General features: G+C 34.9%; 1 protein-coding gene across 21 annotated transcripts in view; it reads right to left on the bottom strand.

Moving 5' to 3' along the window:
- ptprsa (protein tyrosine phosphatase receptor type Sa) overlaps positions 1-19,426 on the bottom strand; it is a 232,823-nt gene that overhangs the window by 92,627 nt on the left and 120,770 nt on the right. The window lies entirely within an intron of this gene.

Here is a 19,426-nt window from a genome sequence, read left to right as displayed (position 1 = left end):
TTTGGCTAGGACCTGTTTCCCTTCAGGGACCCTCAAGGGGACTTGCTGAGGGATAATCAAACATTATCATAGCAAAGCGCACACTGAGCTGTTGCTCAAACCGTCATACATATCATTCGAGTCTTACAGATCCGAGTCTACATCACTAGCGACAGAGCCATTTAATCGGGGCAAGCACTGGTGACATTTCACCCCGGTTCCTCCATAGTTGTTTACGGCCAATTCGAAGAGACAGCTGACACACAAACACACAATAGATTTTGACAATTCAGCCCTCTTGCTCTTCAACAGAATCCAGTGTGGCTGATGCCTGCTGTTGTAGGCCAACACAAGCCTTCATGCTCTTCAATGGATCTGTTGTAAAGACAAGGATGGATAAGGCGGAGGGAAAACCTCTCACTTCTTTGACCTGATGTGACTCACATGCTGGCAGAGAAAAGCAGACACTGTAGACTGACTGTGCCAATGGGCACAGGTCAGGCTCTAAGTGTGAAGGTCACATCCTTCGAACCCTCTGAGAGATACAAAGGTGTGCCAAGGCTCATGACATTACAAGAAACGCAAGAAGTGCATCTAGTACCGGAAACTGTTGTTTTTACACAGGCCTTGACACCAAAAGAAAGGATTTGAGCCAATGTTTTGTGCAGTGACCTTTAATTTCCATGTTCAATTATTCAGTGTTGGCTGGGGAAGCATTATGGCTGCCTATCGATTATTAACCAGCAGAGATGGGATGCTTAAAAGTTCCAGCTTGGGGGAAAGGATAGCACACATGTACTTGTCCTTACAAAATCAGCGTTTTGGAGAGCAACATTCTGTGTTTACTGTAACTGTGATCCATGGCAGGATTATCCACGCCATGACACCAGAATAGGATTTCTGCAAAGCACACAAATTAAGCCTTTAACACAAGACGAGTAGTATGATTTGAGATTAATTAAAGGCGGCAAGTGCTGGGGAGTTTGGACTGGTGGTGGGCGAGTGAGAGCAGCGAACAGTTTCACTGATAGAGATGTCAAAGAAATGCTAATTCTATTACAGTGTCGGTGAAAGAGGTCGAGACAGGAGCTGAAAATAAAACCAGTGTAACACTGCTTATATATGGTGGTAACAACTGCGGGCATACGAATGCAAATGAAAAGAGTGTCTATATTGTCACCAGGATGCAACAACTGACCTGGAATCATCCACTAGGAGAGGCTCACCGCAAGCACTCCAAAGTAAAGATGTCCTGTAATAGTAATGGAGAAGGGCTAGAAATAGAATTTGCCTTGCAGATGTACTCTTTCAACACACAAATTGGTTCAGGGTCAGTTGCTCTGGTAAAATACGAAGGAAATCAGGCATATCCCCACCAAGAGCCCTTAGCCCTGTCCTGCCTGGCTTGTATTCATGGTGAAAAAGCCCTGGAGTTATAATTCCAGCATTCCCCACCAATGTGATCACATGATTAGATGGCTATTCTCTCCACAACAGCTTTTTGATATAGTCACAACCAGTCAATTTACAATTAGGCTTGAGGTCTGAGGTTCTCGCTATACCTCTCTAGCACTAGCCTTTCATGCTGTACCCCAAACAACAATTGAAAGGCTTTCAAACAGATGCCCATTAGACAAAAACGCAGCTTTCCCCCATGCATTTCAAGTGCTCGATAGTAGCTGAGGTCTTTTTTGTTCTGCACTTTGCAGAGGGCTAATTCTACCCCATAATTCCTTAAAATAAGAACTGGAATGCAATTACAGGCTTCATGCTGGGTTTATATGAGGGCGGCCCTGGCCTGACTAAGAGGCTGTTAAGCCGCAATGATAATGATGCTGTTATGATGATCAGCATAGCGGACTGAGTGCGCCGGCCACTTTAGCCAACATCTGCGCTTTCACAGATTCAACAGGGCACTGAAGTCGTCCCCAAACCCCGCAAACCTTCAATCCGTTAGGTTTGACATGGGCTTTTACGCCCGCTGTTATTATCTGTAATTGTGTTTAATTGTAGCTTGTGATTTAATGGCATTACGCAAGTGACAGGTGCAAAGCCTCTTAACCTGAGCGGTCAGTTGGATTTGCAGACGTGCATCCATGGTAATAAGCAAATGAGTTTAGATTGATTTATGATGATCTCTGAAGCTCATTATCTGTGCAGATTAAAAGTAAAATGACTATCACAGCCTGTACACCAAAATAAATATGCAATATATATACAGCTGCTGGTCTTTCTCTTAGAATACAACCGTTGTGACAAATAAAAGACCAATTACTATGTACTAAGGCTGGGTTTGTATGATACCTAGCATTCGCAACTGGGTGTCCATAAGCAAACAAGTTCTAGCTGATTTATGATGATCTCTGAAGCTCATTACCCGTGCAGGTATAATATTTCATATCACAGATTAAAAGTAAAATGGCCATTGCTGCTTGTACATCAAAATAAATAGGTAATATACACACAACTGCTGCCTTCTGCCGGGACTGTGGCATTCTTGTTAACAGCTTTATCAACCAGAGACACATTTCATAATTACACAAAGCATTCTTTGATAAGCGTGCCTTTTTAAAAATGGCTCTCCAGCAAACACTTTCCTGCTGATAAAAGTCTCAGGGGCGGCATCAAATTCCACAGACGGATCCTCCCATGTATTGGCTATTTTATTATTTTCACTTACAGAAATTATTGAATATCATCAGTTCCTTAATCAGGTTAACTGATTAGCTCTTGCCACAGCCAGAGATAGCTTTAGAAGTAGTGGTCGACCGATATGGGTTTTTTTACAGCCGATGTCGATGCCGATATCTTGGAAAGCAGGGTGGCCGATATAAAGCCGATTTAATTGTATTTATTTTCATTTATATTTTAAAAATTTGAAATAATTTGAAAATGGATTAAAATAATTGTGTAAAATAAATATACTTATACTTTAGAAGACAAAGCATTTTTCACAAATAAATAAATATTTAATAAAAATCTAATTAAAAAGGAAGTAAACATGGTAACCAACAGGGCACTCAGTATTCTGGGAAGTTTGTGTGAATCATTTTACATTTTTTTTATAAATAAAGCCAAGGTAACACTCATTTTACATACAGCACGCAATGAAATGACATGAATATGACAGTGGGCAACTGCAAAAAGCACAGCATAATTTGACTTTAGTCAAATTTTCACTAGTTTAAAATTTGTCGATCGCGCGTCTCCAGTGAAGCTGAACTCTCCTCCTGTCAGCATTCAATTTGCACGGAGTGACCGTCACCCAGAGAACAACACGCAATCATGCAGGATACAAATGCACACTTCACAAGATCTCAACTAGATTCGACTAAGTCTGCAAGGTTTGTGAAATTAAATGTCCATTAGTCATTTAAAGATTTGTTTAAATGATATAAATGCTGACGGCAAATGAGAAAGTATTATAATGTTTGCCTTTCTATTACTAATAATATTAAAGCAATTGTTAAATCTTTTTTGTATACATTATAATTAATTTGTTTAACAGTTCTATATGATTATTAGATAGACTTACATCCATATTAGACAGAACTGAATGACGACAGCGAACAAGAGGGAGAATGTGAGCGGTGTGCGCTCAGGCGCTGTCAAAATAAAAGTCTGCCGCACCATCAAAATAAAAGTCCCGTTTTGAACACATCGGCCAAACAGAAAAACTTATCGGCCGATGCCGATATTTGAAAAATGCCAAATATCGGCCGATATATCGGTCGACCACTATATAGAAGCACATTAATATTACCCAGAACTCGGTGAGGGTTGGGCAGCCAAAGAGAGAAAAATGGGTTACAAACCGCACGATGGGAAGAGGAAGACGTGATTTTCAAACGCACAACTAAGATGACATTTAACTAATCTGTCGCCCCAGCTGTTTGGATCGGAGAGGTGGTCAATTTAATTTCCTGCGCTCCAAAAACAGCTCGATTTGCATAAGAGGAAGTACACGGATGGGAGTTTGCACGCTTACTTGATTAAGTCTGAGAGAGTCTCCGGTCACGGCGCTTTGGGTTCGGCTGGCCTGTCACGTCAAACACTGCGCCGCCAGCAAGGGCTGCTGCACAGGAGACAGGGACACGAGTGCAGGGAAACGAATAATGGACTGGGTGCGGAGAGAGCGAGGGCTGCAGGGTGGAGGCAGAACCACATAATGCTCCATTAAGGAATCCATGAATCCCATTTCTGCCTCTCCAGATACACTATCACAGCCCAGCTTCTGCGCTCGGCACCGTGCCTAGTGGTATACGCCAATTGGTATGCCTTAAGTTCGCTACAGGATCAAGGATGCCGTCTCTGACCATCCCAATTTCAAGAAGTTTCTTAAACTAGAGCAGTGTAAGTGTAAGGCCTTGGGAATTTCATCTGAGAAAATCATTAATTCATTGGATATAAAATATATCATTATTTTTTTATTTATATATTCATACAATGATACAAAATATTCTTTATTAACTTTAATTTATAATTATTTTATTTTTATTTAAATTCCCACAACTGACCAAGTCACTGTTTACTAGCAAAGCCTCTCAGCGGCGACTCTTCAAGAGCAGAGCTATTTTACATTAGCATTTCAAATCCTAAAACGTGGGGTTGACTGCTGGATTTCCATCAGCATTGGTGAAGCTCGGGATTTCACACAAATTATGGTAATTCACAACCCCAGTCGTAATTATCGCCTCTGTTCTAATAGGACCCAACAGATTCGCAGCTACTGCTGGTGTGTTTGTGTTTTACTAAAGGCATCAAACAAAAAGCCTGAAGCCACAAAACGGATGACTTTACCACTTACAAAACCAAATATAAGTCCAAATATCATGTATAATATTAAATAAGAAAAAAATACTATGTATAATTTTAAAACTAATACAAATATCATTAATAATACTAAAATTATGAAAAAATAAAATAGTATGTATAAATAAAATGTTATGTATCATGCTATAGATAAGACCAAATATAATGCACAATACTAAATATAAACCAATTATCAATGTAAGCACGAATATAATGTGTAATAATGAAAATAAACCAAAATGGCATGCATAATACTAAATAAGCCCAGATATCTCACACAATACTAAATCTAAGCTGAAGTATAATGTGTGATACTAAAAGCAGAGCAAATCATTTATTTATAATACTTAATTTATTATTTTATTATTTCATTTCATTAATATATCATTTAAAATACTAAATATAAGCCTGAATATCACATTTAATATTAAAAGTAGGGCTGTCAAAATTAACGTGTTAACGCAAATTCATTTTAAGGGCACTAATTTTATTAACGCGTGATTAATGCAGAGCGCATTTTCTGTTTGACCCGTGGCCTGACCCGCAGTTGGAGAAATGGAGATACACGGTGTTGCCATCTTCATCAAAACATTATCAAACATAATCAAACATTATTATGTGAGTATTATGCCCAGTACTTAATTTGATCCTGCTGGATCCTGTTCCGGAAAATGTCAGATTTTGAATTTTTGTGTTCCGGTAGGCCTATTTGTTTTTAAAAATCCGGCATTGACAGTGCATTAGATCGTGACGGTGCATGCTTGCATGCATACGAGACAGAGCGAGCACGGGTTTGGCTAGATGTATTTGAAGGTTATTACTCGCGTCTCATTCGGCACAAATCCAAATGTTTCCATATTCGTAAAGTATTTTAATGTTAAACTTTTATTTATAATGTAAACTAGGCTTGTACTTTACACGCATTCGCATATAGATGGAAAAGATCATCCTCTTCACATGAGCAGAAACGTCCTTGGCATAACAGCAGAGTGGACCGGTATACTACGGTCTATTTAAACTGACCAGTGTAACCTTTTATATGTTTGGTTGACTGTATTTTATTTTGATAATGAACAGACTGTGATGTAAGTTTGAATTGCTAGAATATGTGGGGTGTGTGCGCGTGAGGTGCCGGTGCGATCGAACAGCTGAAACATAAAAAAACTTGTTAATGGAGCGCCGCGCCACACTTCTGTTTTAAATCTGTTAGCTTAATTATTTAAGCCTAAACTCTGATTATGACCAGTGTGGTATAAAAGCTTTGTTTGTTAGAGGAATAATTGGTTAGCTGGAAAATGTTACATCACGACCATGCTTTTGGATGCCGTTCGAGCCCATATAGCCTACATTTATGCGGCTTTGTTCTGGTTTGCCGGTTGGTCACGAATTTCCACAAATTCAATCATATTTAGGCATTGTTTCTTTTCCTAAATCCTCACTATCTGTCCTGTGTCCCGCAGCCCTGCAAAATGATCTGGGGAAGTGACTTAGTTACTACATTTCTATTGCTTTCCATGTTGAAGAACTTTGTGTTGTTTCTATTTTAATGTACTTTTAAAGTTTAAATCACATTAAAAGCTTAATTTGTACATTATGAACGAATGATGATGCATTTACTGTATATACCGTCACCATCACTCACAGCCGCTCGCATGTGTTTTGCGCATGAGCCGCACGCAGCCCAAAAATAAACTGCTTAATCGACCATCGATAGCTTTACTCGATTGCATCTCTTATCGACAATTAATCGATCATCGATTAATCGTTGACATCCCTATTTCAGACCCCTTCAGCGACTTTTTTTTTCAAGAGGAGGCTGAGTGGAGCAGCACTATCAGTTAAAACACATATTATGTTGCTTCTCTAATTTTACATGCAAGTATAGCCGAAATCACAGCACAGCTATTGTCTTGATCTTATGTGTAGCCTATTTGATTTCATCAGACGACGGCTCGCAAAAAATTAGTCTTAGAAAATAAATAAAACATATGCCCAAATATCACATATAATATTAAAAATAGACCCCAAAACTATATATATATATATATATATATATATATATATAAAATACTAAATATAAGCCCAAATATTATGTATGATGCAAACACAAACCCAAATATAATGCATAATAATAATAAGCCTTAATATATTATAAAATACTAACTATAAGCCCAATTATCATGTATAATACTAAAAATAAGGGCAAATATAATTTAATACAAAAGAAACACAAGACTCATATAAAATACTAAATAAAAGCCAAAATATAATATAAAATACTAAATACAAGCCTAATTATCACGTATAATACTAAAAATAAGCGCAAAAATCATGCATAATACTAAATATAAGCCCAAAAATTATGTATGATATAACAATAAACCCAAATATAATACATAATACTAAAGTCTTAATATAATATAAAATACTAAATATAAGCCCAATTATCACATATAATTTTAAGAATAAGAGCAAATGTTTAATAAAAAAGAAACCCTCCAAAAATATAAAATGCTAAATACTAAAAAAAGCCCATATAAAATACAATATATAAGCCAAAATTGCACATAAAACACTAAATAAGCTTAAATATCATGCATAACATTAAATAAGTCTAAATAGTAATTATTCATACAAAAGAAACCCAAAAATCATATAACATACTAAATAAACCCCCAAATATCATCACATAAAACACCAAACATAAGCCCATATGTCATAGAAAATACTAAATATCTGACTAAATAGCATGTAACATACTAATTATAAGCCAAATATTATGTTTAATGAACTCATGAACTGCACTGAAAAAAAATGGTTGCAATCAATGTATTTTAGCTACATTTAAATAAACATGTATTAATTCATTTTTTATTTAAATGTAGCTAAAATAAATTGTTTGCAAATTTTAAACTAAGTGAAGAGCAAACCCTGAATGTACTACAGTGGTTTTCTTCAAAATAAGGCCCTGATAAATGAGACGCTGGAAGGTGATACACAGATAATGCCACTGTCTGCTGCGTGATGAGGATCAGAGGGAAGGGAAACACCTTCTGCTAAAAACACAACCATCTAACACACACACACACATAAATAAATAAAATAATAACAAAATTAAATAAAAATTAAAAAGCAAAGACTTGTACTTCAATTATGAATGACTAAAGAAATAAATAGACTGTTACCAAGGACATTTTTGCTAATATACTTAATATACTTACTATACATAGTAAAAAGTAATTTATTTATTAATTTACAATTTATTTAAAGTACATTTGGCAATATTTGATGGTAAGTCTCTATATACTTAAACAATATTACAATATTAAATTATAATTTTTGAAATGCATTAAGTACATTTTTGAATAATACACCATTCTTTAAAAATACTATGTATTCATTTATTTATATACATTTCTAAATGTTTTTTTATTAATTTTCTTCTTTTTAATTTTTTTTTATTACATTAAGCAAATTTAGAAAAAAAAGTAGCTTTTTTTTTTTTTACAATTAGTAAAGAAAATAAAAATAATTTTTAAATAATATTTTTTTCTACATGTGAATTAATCACATTTACAAAAATATGTATGTTAGAATAAATACATTTAGAATAATATTTTTAAATACTTTACAAAGTACATTAGGCATATTTACAAAAATATTTTTTTACAATAACTATAAATTAAAAACAGTTTTTTCAACGTACATCGAGCATATTTAAACATTTAAAAAATGTACTTAAATTACAAAAAATATATATTTTTGAATTTCAAATGTTTTTCTACATGCAAATTAATCATTTACAAAAAATGTAAATAAAAATAAATAAAAAGATAAAAAGATAAATCAATATGTACATATGTAATACATAAATAAATAAATAAATGTAATTTAGAACTTAAAAACAAGCTATTGTTTTTAAGTTCAGAATTTGCACTAAACAAACAAACAAACAAACAAACATTGAGCATATTTAAAAATTAAAATGTACTTAATAAATTACAAGCAAAAATTATTTTTGAATTCTAAATGTTTTTCTACATGTAAATTAAACATTTACAAAAATGTTTTCACCTTTTCAAATAAATACATAAGTAAATAAATGTAATTTAGAACTTAAAAGCACGCGATAAACAAACAAACAAACAAACTCATTGAAAATCAGATAAAGGAAAATGCACCACAGCAAAACTGATGGGAAATACTTGCTGTATGACTGTAAATATGAGATGAAACAATGCAGCGCGGCATCGCAGAAGCTCTGCACAAACATTTGTATTCTGTGTGCTTTTAGTCGAGCATCTAATTACAGCATCCACAGACTAAATGGCTCGACAGGAGGCTTTTCTGGGGAGGGCAAATGGAAAAACGCCTCAATGGAGCCATTTTTATTATTGCACTTAATTGCAAACGCAGCTTGGGAGGCGCCGGGACTCGAGGAAGTGAAACTCCGAACATAGAGCCTGACAGACACCGGAGAGGAATAAGAAGTTTTCTGTGACTCATCCGTCCGTCCGTCCGACGGCTTCGGAGCGAGGCGTGAAGATGCAAACACGAGCGCTGGAGGCAGCAGATGCTGGTTTTGCGTGGTGAACGGCAGCGGTCTGAGCAGAGAGATGCCCTTTCAGACTCACTCTTCTTTAAATATTAACAGCTGCTGCTGCTCAGTGTTTGGCCGGCAAGATCAGTAATCGAGTCAGACATCGGATGGAGAACATTCACATGCTGCGCTACAGGAGCACGTCTTTAAGATAGAGGAGCAGAACGACAAAATAGAGCATACATATTGAGGTTTGAAGACCACATGCTTAGTATGAATGCTGATTAGGGCTGGCTGATGAAGACTAAAAGCATAATAATAATAATAAAAGACAAAAATGCAAATATTTGTTAGCTTTTTGATCATAATTAATATTCTACAATTAAACGGGTGTTTTATGTTTTTCTTCAGCAGTTAGCAAATAAATAATCATCATTATTAATAATACTAATAAAAAATTATAAAAAGTAAATATTTTAAACAGCAGTTAACATGCAAATCAGCATGAAAAAAATGAAGCTCATAGTTAGAACTTTTTCCTATGCTAATTTAAAAAACAAATAATTTTCTCTTTAATTAAAAAATATAAAAAATTCTAAGGTACCTTACAAAAGCAAGTAAGTAAGTAAATAAATAAATAAATGGTAATAAAAATTTTTTACATTTATTTAACGTACAACTAAAAATCTCCTGGATAAATGTGCTCTTATTAAACTAAACTAAACTAAAATAAATTTTTTTTTAAATAAGTAAATTTATTTGTAAATTCTAAATGTTTTTTTTTCTACATGCACTTCTAACATATTTATAAAAACATGTGCTTAAAAATAAATAAATTAATACATTTCATGTAAGTTCATTCCTTTAATGTACAACTTAAAAAAACCTCTTATTTTAAATAAAATAGAATAAAAAAAATGGCTAAACAGACACATTACAACAAAACAAACACACAACACAACACAACAAAAAACAGGAGAACAACTGGATCTTGGAAAGTAGAAATTGAGAGCAACAAACGCAGAAGAACATGACTATTTCCGTCTCTGAAAATGGCCTGAAGGACGCAAACCAACCTCAGCGATGCTCCATCCTCTCTCTCAGGAAGAAGAGCCGTTCTCTAGGAGACATTACTGGACACAGCTGTGAAAGTTTCTGCTCCAGAGACGAGCGTTTGATGCTCTTCTGCATCCCGTCGCTCCCCGTGGCCAATCAGGCCTGATTGCGGCTCTACAAGTTCACAGGATCAAAGCAGCATAAACTCCAGCATCCTCTTTCCGAGTCGGACCGAATCTCCATCCTGAAAGCCCCGGGTGAAGCAGAGGAGCTACGCGGTTCCTCGAGGTGCTCCTTAAGCGACCTCATCAGCGGCGAAAACAATCGAGAGTCGCGCAAACGTCTGATTGACAGCAGCGCTGAGGATCAAACTCCGCCGTGATCTCAGAGCCGCATGCAGAAGTTTGATGCCGCGCGAGCTTTTCTACGACTGTCAATTATCTCTGCGCAACAAACGGGAAGGGAGCAGCTTGTCATCATTAGCGGCGGCGGTAGACAGGAGTCGTCTGCGAGAACAGAGCGAGATCGAGGCCCAGAGCAGGGAGGCTATATAAAGAGATGCCAGAAACTAAAACAAAAATACTAAACACACATATGCAAAATTCAAACATTTTTCTAAATGTGCATCATAAATAAATAAAGAATTTTTTCCTAGAAGTTTAAAAATGTATAAATAAATAAATAAATAAATATGTAATTATAAATATTTTTCCTAGAATTTTATAATAAATAAATAAATATGTAACTTATAAATATTTTTCCTAGAAGTTAAAAATGTATAAATAAATAAATATGTAATTATAAATATTTTTCCTAGAATTTTATAATAAATAAATAAATATGTAACTTATAAATATTTTTCCTAGAAGTTAAAAATGTATAAATAAATAAATATGTAATTATAAATATTTTTCCTAGAAGTTTAAAATAAATAAATAAATATTTATGTAACTTGTACATTTTTTCTTAGAAGTTTAAAATAAATAAATATTTATGTAACTTATAAATATTTTTCCTAGAAGTTTAAAATAATTTTATAGATGGATAGACAGACAGACAGACAGACAGACAGATAGATAGACGTATATAAATTGTAAATATTTTGCCTAGAAGTTTATAATACATAAATTAATTAATAAATATTTATGCAAATTTTAAAATATTTTTCCTAGATGTTTATAAATACATTTTCCCCCTACATGTTTATCATGCATATGTAAAAATATGTACCTTTAAAAAATAATAAGGATGTATCTTTCTTAAAAATAAATATGCTTGAATACATGAAGTATTTTTAATTTCTACATTTTTAAACATATACATTAAGCATATTTACAATATATCTTTGTTAAATACATATTAATAAATGACTAAATATTAAATACATTTCAAATATATATATTTACATTTTTAAATAAATGAAAATAACTTATTTCATGTTTATCACAAACAAACAAATAATATTTACAATATTAAATAAATATATTTTACTTATTTTAAATACATATTCAAATAGTAAATTTATTTTAAAGTAGTATTGACATTTTTAAATTATTACAAATAAAAAATTATATGCAGATTCTAAATATATTTCCTTCATGTTCATCACAAATAAATAAATGAATGAATGAATGAATAAATACAATTTCTAAATATATTTTATTAAAAATAATAAAAAAATGAATAAAGTAAAAAGTCTCAAATACATGTACAGCGAACAAATTCTAGATGAACTTGAGCTTAAATAAACAAACAAACAAACAAATTAACAAACATTCAGAATTTACATTTTATAGTTTTAAAAATAGCACCAAACAAGTGCGCAGTGTGTCATCTTTAGCGGCGGCTAACGGGAACGGTGCAAGATCCGAGTCCCAAAGCAGGACGGCTTTATAAAGAGATGCCGGATACTAAACGACAGTCTCGCGCTTTCACAGGAAACCGATAATGGATTGAGAACACACCAGCGATAGAGTCCATGCATTTTGCCAGATCTTAACGCGGCTAAACAAGCGCATTATACACCGGGGAGCAGCTGGGAATTGATTTTGTTTATGAGAGGAGGACAGTCATAATGCAGTGGGCAAATACAGCTGCGCGTGAGTAACACGCATCTAATTCAATCGCTGTCATCCGTCTGATCTTCATTACAACACAACTGAGAAAGCGCTTCTCACTGTCATTCAGTGGAGGATGTAAACACCCATTAGAATACTATATTAAAAATCATTTCGGATAAAATCCAATAGGAATGGGAAAATTTCCCTTAAATGTAGTCAATATTTCTTCATGAAACATTCATACATTTGAGCTCATTTTGCCTTGACTATATTTTTTAGACAACTGAAGTTTTACAGTTTATCTGGAAATAATGTGCAACAGTATGAAAAATGTAAAAAATGCAACTTAAAAAAATATAAAAATTGTACATATAAAATGTCAATATTGTGTCCATTTTATTTGTCCAACTTATTTTAGAGAAATCATTTTTAAAGATTACAATTTAGATGACAAATATCAAACTGATATACAGTAAGTCAATATTTTACATTCAAATGTACATTAATGCAGTATTTTAGTCCTCTTCATCCTAACAATATGGTATATGATGTGTCAACAAAAATGTGCAAAATTATGGAAATGTCAAATTAACTTAAAATAATATAATACATTTCAAATATATTTATATATATAATTTTAAAATTAATTACACAATATATTTATAATTTTTATTTATTAAAAATAATTTGTATTTTTTTTATTCAGTAACAGTTAAATTTAACTTCAATTTATTTTATTTTTAATTTTATATGCATGTAAAATGTCAATATTTAGTCAATTTTACCCTGACTAAAATGCCATAAAAATGGCATAACTAAAAAATAAAAAAATGAAATGCAAATAAATTAATAAATAAAATAAATTGAGGTTACGTTTAACTGTTACTGAATAAATAAAATAAAATACTATTTTAATGAATTAAAAAAATAAATATATTGTGTAAGTAATTTAAAAAAATATAGCTTACCTAATATAATATAATACATTCAATATAATATAATAACGTCAATTTATTTTATTTTTAATTTTATATATATATATATATATATATATATGTGTGTATGTAAAATGTCAATATTTAGTCAATTTTAACCTGACTAAAATGCCATAAAAATGGCATAACAAAAAAAAAAATTTACATTTAAATAACTTAATAAATAAAAAAAGTTACATTTAACTGTTACTGAAAAAATAAAATACTAATTTAATAAATTAAAAAGAATAAATAGCCTAAATAATATAATATAATTATTAAACAATAAATAGTTAGAGATCGATTATAACATGCTTTTACAAAACATTATTCATGTTTTCTGTTACATGTTATTACAAAAATGACATAACAGTACAATATGCATATTACACAAAGACTGGTATACAATCAGCTCCAAAACACACTAGTGCCACAGTGCTAGCCGTCAGCCACGTGTGTAACTGGACTCCGTGTGCTCTGCTAACACGGGTCAGCGCTAATTACCGGCTCATATTGAGCGAACGCGGATCAGCCATAGACAGAGAGATTATTGGGAGAGGAGGATCAATAGATGGCCGGGGTTCACTGGACCTTAAAGACGTGACACACCGGATGCTAAAACAGCAGGCTCAGCTCTGGTTTATACGCCGCGCGTCTCAATCGCAGACACACACTGAGGAAAGTCGTGGCCTTCGGTGCATTAATGTTTTATAACGCACTTTTCCCTGCTGGACGCAGCGTTTCCACCGGAGAACAGTGGGGACGCTAATCAGCTGTGCTCTTTTACTCCAAATCACTCTTGGCAGGGCTTTAAGAGCACACTGAGGCTAATACCCACAATCCCCTGGGGCCGGGCAACCAATGCTGCGGTTCATCAGGTATGTGGAGAGAAACCACATAACCGGACCACAAATACTATGTTAGAGTATAATTTAATATCTGAAGTATATTGATTCAGCATCTTTATGCCATTTCAAGCTGCTTTTGACACGCCAATCGGAAGTTGCATTGAATTAAACTGTTATGATTTACAATAAGATTCAATTTAAAAAACAAACAAACAATATTTTTTGTTGTATTTTCCCGTCAAATAACGGAGTTCCTTTGGAATTCTTCAGCTTTTTAGAACTGCCGGTTTCTCCGGTAGTGGGCGGAACTAACGCGCAAACGGCAATCTCATTGGCTGGTGCTCACCTAATATCATCCCTGTTTTGATTTCAGCGAATCAGTTCGAGCGAACGCAGACAAAGTGATTAATATTCATGACTCCAGCAGCTCATTAATCGTTAGCACGTTTTATATTGTTATTAGTAGTAGAATTCATAGTAGTATTGCTATCTTATAAGTATTATTTTTCGTTTTTTCCCCTTTTTTTAATAGAAACACTAAATGACAAACAATATTTTAAGCACCACTCACCAAGTTGAGTTAAAATGACAAATATGCATTCATATATGGTTATTCTAATTACTAAAGTTCTATCATCAAATAATATAGTATAATCAAATATAAAATTTTAGTCTGGTGAGTAAACTAAAACATTTACTAGCCAATGGCAATTCTGTTGCCAAGGTGTCCATAGAGGGTTGCTTATTGTAAAGTGTAATTATGAATTTTATTTCTATAAATTTAATTGAAAATTATATTTATATTAACATAAAATTATATACATTAAAATCATGCAAATAAATGTACTTTATTTGTTATAATAATTTAATGTAGCATAATAAAATAAATGTATTAAATATGTTTTTTTACTACTACTACTACTACTACTATTAATGTTATTGTTATATATTTATTACTTATATTTTTTAATGAACTATTATTATTACTATATTACTTACTATTAATAAATTATTATTATAAATTATATTATTATTAAATGTCAGTTGAAAAGGGAAAGTTTCATTGTTTACTATTAAATTTATTTATAGTTTTACATTATTATTATTATATAAATTCAATAAAAATAAATAAAAATATTTAGAATATTTTCAAACTGTGTCTACACACGCCACACACACATTAGTTTATTATTTAATACATTAATTACATTTATTATGAATTATATTATTATTATTATTATTAAAAACAATGTAATTAAATGTCAGTGGAAAAGGCGAAGTGAGGGGGAGAGACTTGCAGAAAGGAAGAAAGAGCTGTAGTAAAAGGAACAGAGATGGACGGCAAGATTACTCTGAGGATCAGAGACGATGGTAGAGACTGAGCTGATTTCTCTATAGACACATTTTTTTATAGAAATGTGCGAGATGGTGAGATTTCTTCAGAATGGATGAGTCATGAATTGAACTCGGCTGTGTGGATCCACAAAGTGCTGAGCATCTCTGATCAGAGGCAGCGACACTTCAAACCAGACGCAGAGGGAGAAAAGTGACATTAAGATTCCTCAAACTGCGCTTGAGTGGGACAAACGAGACAGAGCCGAATTTGGAAATGGCAGCGCGAAAGCTGTGATTTAAAAAAATGTCTAATAAAAGGGGTTCGCTGGCAGGGTCAGAACAGTCCAATTAAAACCGCGCGAGGAGCGGCAGAACAAACGCGGCTCGTCCTGCAGGGTAGCAGCCAATTAAACGCGCCTGATCAAACGGCATGGGCTGCGGTGAGATCATACTCTCTGGCGCTCGGCAGTGCTAACGAGTTCCTGTGCCCAGAGTTTGAAGGAGGAAGGGTCACAGCGCGAACTCTGGAAGTGAAGGATGAGATTAGAGATGAGATGAGGTGAAGAAAGCAAGGCAAACTGACAAAGAGATACTGTCTACTTAGGCTTCTACCTTCTAATAAAGCACTGATTTAGGACATTCTTCATAGGCAGCAACTCAAATGCAGCTCCTCACACAAAAGACCCAACCCCAGATTGACTACAATTGAATTTTCCATTAGCATGCTACTAAGCTAACAGCACAACACTCTAATAATTATCAAAATACATAGCACACATAATTATGAGGTAAAATAATGTACTTCTAACCCTAGGCCTAACTGCTTTGCATCAATTTGATCTATCCACAAAAGATGACAAGAGTTTCCTGCTAACATGTTGCTAAGCTAAAATCACAACACTCTAATAAGCATCAAAATACATGGCACACACAATTATGTAAAAAAATACTGCACTTGTCACCCTAAAACTTAATGCTTTGCATCAATTTTATCCATCCACAAAAAGATGACACGAGTTTCCAGCTAACTAAGCTAAGCTAACAGCACAACACTCTAATAAGCATCAAAATACATAGAACACACAAGTATTAGCTTAAATAGTGCACTTGTAGCCTTAAACCTAACTATTTGTAATAATTTTATCAATCCACAACAGATTACACAAGTTTTTCATCAACATGTTGCTAAGCTAACAGCACAACACCCTAATAAGCATAGAAATACAGAGTAAACAAACATATTAAGTAAAATAGTGCACTTGTAACCCTAAACCTAGAATTTTTATCAGTTTTATCAATCCACAACAGATTTCAAGAGCTTTTCGCTAACAGGTTGCTAAGCTAACAGCACAGTACTCTGCTAAGCACAAAAATACATAAAATATTAGCTAAAATAGTGCATTGTAATCCTAGGCCTAACTGCTTTGCATCAATTTGATCCTTCCACAAAAGATGACATGAGTTTCCTGCTAACTAAGCTAAGCTAACAGCACAACACTCTAATTAAGCATCAAAATACATAGCACACACAATTGTGTGGTAAAATAGTGCACTTACGGCCTTAAACCTAACTAACAGATTACAAGAGTTTTTGGCTAACATGTTGCCAAGCTAACAGCACAACATTCTAATAAGCTTAAAAATACCTACAAAAACATATTTGGTAAAATAGTGCACTTGTAACTTTAAACCTAGCATTTTTCTCAGTTATATCAATCCATTCATTTGCTATCTTGTATGGACTTTTTTTTCCCCCACTGAGCCTGACGCAATGCATTCTGGGATTGCCTTATCCACAAAATATAGCCTGCACTACAGCTAAAACTAGGCAACTTTTACAAAAGCCTTCACATCTGGAGTTAACCTATGACGCCGTCTAAGAAACAGAAGGTATTGGAAAAGAGCTAATGTTTTGGGAAGGTGGTCTGACACCTTCGGATTTCGGGATTTTCACGATGCCAAACCCGTGGCTGTGCGGTCCAGCGTTCCCGCTCTGATCTTTTGTTGGCTAGCACTCTGAACCCAGCGCTCTCACAGTGTGTCCAGGGGCAAGCTAAGGCCAGACACACCTGAATGTGTAAAGAAGCGTGCGGCGTCTGACACCTCGCAGGAAGCGAGCAGATGGCGAAACCTGGGCTGCTGTTCGTGTTGGATTCTATGAAGTGCTAGCTCTGGGTCGCTGGTGGACAAGACTGCCAAGAAGGGCTGAAAGCCAGGGTCAGAATGAAAAGAAAAACAGCGAGGCTACAAGAGAAGAAAGCGGAGGTGGGGAAGCGAGGGTTCGCCACCCGTAGTGACACGGAGGAAGAGAAGCAGCAGCGATGGCTGCAGGTGTCTTCGCCTTGATTTTCTCCAAGACTCCTCCAATGACTCTCAGAGGACTCTGCGACACGGTGGAAAAGCAGATGGCACATCTTAAGCATTCTGCTCACCGCTCTTGTGGGCAGCCAGAAGGCAGCTAAAAACAAACCTAAGCCCCTGGAAAGAGCACCGGCAGATTTACAGCAAAGCCTTCCTGTGTTTTCTCTGCCGCAGGTGGGCGGACACACCCTGAAGACGGCAAGATGACTGGGTATTTAATGAAGTCACCAGCTTCAGAAGCTGGCCAGGGACAAAATGAAAGAGCCCACTGGAGACCACAAATTGCAGCTGCAATGGTGGATAGTTTAATTGATTTTGATTGATGTCCGTGCAGACGTTCTGGAGCAGAGGGGCTCTCATCTGGGAGCGAGCGGACACATGTGTCGTCATTTGTATAAGTGTGTATGGGGCCTGCTCTTCTGATAAGGTTCGATGTAAATGCGGGCCCACAGCAGATGGGGATGAGAGAGTGAAGGGGGGAGCAGCCGTTTTCCCCCCTAGTGCTACCTCCTGTGTTCCTTCCTGAGCCGCATGTGTCTTGCCAAAGCCAGGATTTTCATGTAAAACTGGGCTGCCTACAAAAACCCTCAGCTTGGGTTCGGGCCCAGGAAGAAGCCTGCAAGCTGCCTGCTCCAGTGCTCGGCATTGACAAATCAGATGGCTAGACATCAGCGCACGGGGAACAAACGGATAACTCGATGCTGAGGACGACAGAGGTTCTGTGATTGGCTAGGATGGATTTAGAGTTTCTGCGACAGTAAGATTGGGTCACATTCAAGTTAACCAGAGAACGCTGGTCAGTTTCTTCAAGGGTTTGCTGAAATGGTCCTGTAGGGCAGTGTTTCTCAACTCCAGTATTGGGGACCCACCTCCCAGAATGTTTTAGATGTCTCACTAATTAAAACATCTGATTCAACTCATCGGTTTGAATGGATACGCATCTAAAACATTCTGGGAGGTTGGTCTCGAGGACTGGAAGAGGATACACACTTAAAGCAAGGGGATCCAATTAAACACACCTAACCCAACTACTCAAGGTCTTCAGGATCACTACACTCTCAGAAAAAAAAGGTACCAAAGCGGATACTGGAATGGTACCCTAATAAAAGGTATGTACCATTTAGATTTAGACCTGTTAAAAGGGTACCACTGTATTTATTTATTTAGTCATTTAGCAGACGCTTTTATCCAAAGCGACTTACAAATGAGGACAATAAAAGCAGTCAAATCTAACAAAAGAGCAACAATATATAAGTGCAAATGATAAGTATCGGTTAGCCTAACACAGTACATGTAGCAAGGTGTATATATATATATATATATATATATATACACACACATACATATACATACATATATATACAAACCCAATTCCATAAAAGTTAACAGTGTCCCAACTTTTTTGGAATCGGGTTTGTATATATATATACATACATACACGTGTGTGTGTATATATATGTA

Source organism: Sinocyclocheilus grahami, unplaced genomic scaffold, assembly GCF_001515645.1.
Source record: "Sinocyclocheilus grahami isolate Dianchi unplaced genomic scaffold, SAMN03320097.WGS_v1.1 scaffold701.1, whole genome shotgun sequence".
Classification (NCBI taxonomy): domain Eukaryota; kingdom Metazoa; phylum Chordata; class Actinopteri; order Cypriniformes; family Cyprinidae; genus Sinocyclocheilus; species Sinocyclocheilus grahami.
Note: the sequence above shows the minus strand (reverse complement) of the source record. Positions and strands in the feature narration are given on the sequence as shown.